This window comes from Alexandromys fortis, unplaced genomic scaffold, assembly GCF_014885135.2.
Source record: "Alexandromys fortis isolate MF-2015 unplaced genomic scaffold, M_Fortis_MF-2015_v1.1 scaffold_97, whole genome shotgun sequence".
Classification (NCBI taxonomy): Eukaryota; Metazoa; Chordata; class Mammalia; order Rodentia; family Cricetidae; genus Alexandromys; species Alexandromys fortis.
The window spans coordinates 481395-483442 of record NW_026067981.1 but is presented as its reverse complement, the minus strand read 5'-3'; positions in this window follow the sequence as shown (position 1 = coordinate 483442).

The window sequence follows — 2048 nt, the reverse complement described above, 5'->3', positions numbered from 1 at the left end:
AATCAATCTGTATAATTCCTTTATATTAGAAATGGGAAGAAATGCTGTATTTAGCAAAAAAAATCTGTGCTATAGTTTTATTGTGTTTTATTATTCGCTTTCCATAATGCGAAACCATGGTCACACCTGGTCCCAGTTTTAATTCTGGACAGCCTGGCAGGCTTCTACTGGCATCACCTCTCATCAGGACCACTTGTCCTTTCCCCTGGCTTAGGACTACCAGCTGGGGAAGGAGACAAGGAGAGATGGGGGCAGGGAGGGAAACTGAAACTTAGCAGCTGGCTGGCTTCCTGGCCTAATGTTCTTCTGTGTGCATAGCTCGTGTCCGTTGTCTTCATGCACAATTCCGGGGAGCCCCAGGGGTGCCCTGTTCAGGTCTCTCTCAGCTGCAGCTGTTCGGGTGGAGGGGTGTTACAGGGATAAGAGTGGTATTGCCCAACACAGGAAGAACCATGGGATTACTGCCTGTAAACAAACCTAAAAACAAAACTATTAAGCATCAAGATATAGGGCTTGGGCAGACAGTAAAATGCTTGCCTTGAAAGCTTGGTGTTGAAGCCTCAGAAGCTACTGAAACAGTCTGGGTATGGCAGCAGACATCTATAGTCCTAGAGCTGGGAGGCGGAGACAGATCCCTGGGGGGTCGCTGAACAGTCAGCCCAGGCCAGCGAAAGATCCTGTCTCACAAAACAAGGTGGACGGCACCTGCACGTGCACCCACACACACACAAACGGAGAGACGGGGAAGGAGAAATATCCAAGATTGCGTTAAATATCTGGTGCTTGACTCTCATACAGGAGGCCATGGGGGCAATCTTGAGTATCGAGAGGAAGAAGGCAGTGAAAAAAGATAGACTAACCCCTGGAGCAAACTAGGCTAATCAATCATGTCTTCAACTATGTTCTACTTAAAACCAACTTAATCTGGCACTTTATTAAACAGTTCTTTTATACATGTAATTGTAGCTCTGTTCGACTTCTTTTAAATTGTGTAAACCTAACAAGGTGAGCAACATCTCCTGCTGTACTGTATCCGTGCAGGAGCTACCTGGCATATTTAAAATGCATTTAAAATAAAGGCAAAGCCATTTATTTTAGGTTTACTAACTAATCTGGAAAACCACAAACTAAGATCCATAAATTGGGGCTTTGAAGGTAGACTTGGTTAGGTGTTGTGATTCCTCCTTTGAAGAAATTATCATTTCATTTGGAGAAACACACCCAGAGACAGAGAGAGACACACACATACTCACAGACATGTGTGCACACACACACAGACACACACAAAGTGCATGGGACGTGAGTTACAAAGGAACACCCAGCAATTTCAGTAATAACACTCTCCATAGTATCAACCATCCTACTACTGTCTGGACAGGAACAAAGAAGCAATCATTGAATGTCATCAGCAAGGCAGGCTGGAAGGGTAATAGCTGTGCTCACTCACACAGTGTGCTATTGCTTGTTCTTTCTGAAGTCTTTGGCAAGGCACTTAGTCACCTGTTCGGGAAAGTGCAGAAAAGCCAAGTGAGGCACAGGTATCTGCTACCTCAGGGAAATTTTACTGGATGATAAGGGCCATTTAGTGGTGATTCCAACTTGGGAAAAGAAGTTAGGGAACTTAGTTCCCTAGATTCTCACCTTGAGAAAAATGTATAAAGAATAAAATGTATAAAATCAAGAAAGAAGATGTGATAACATTGGTAAGCTCCGAAACATCAAACTGAGTGGCTAGAAGCCAGAAGATGGCAGAGAGGATTCTGCAAACTCTATCCTTCAGTTCTCTTGGGATTTTGAACTACTTCAGACAGAGTTCCGCTAACTCAAAAACAGAACAGTATGAAACAAAAGACCTTTTGGAGGTGCCAAGGAGATAATCTAGCTTTGACATTGGAAACCCAATGAGCTGTCTGCATAATTGTCTTGCTGACACTCCGGCAGACAGACATAAACCTTGAGCCCTATCAAGTTCAGGCAAGTGTTCAGTTGAAAGAATACATTTTATCTCTGGCCCTCAGGAAGTTTTGCCATTAAAGTCAAGTTTGGGC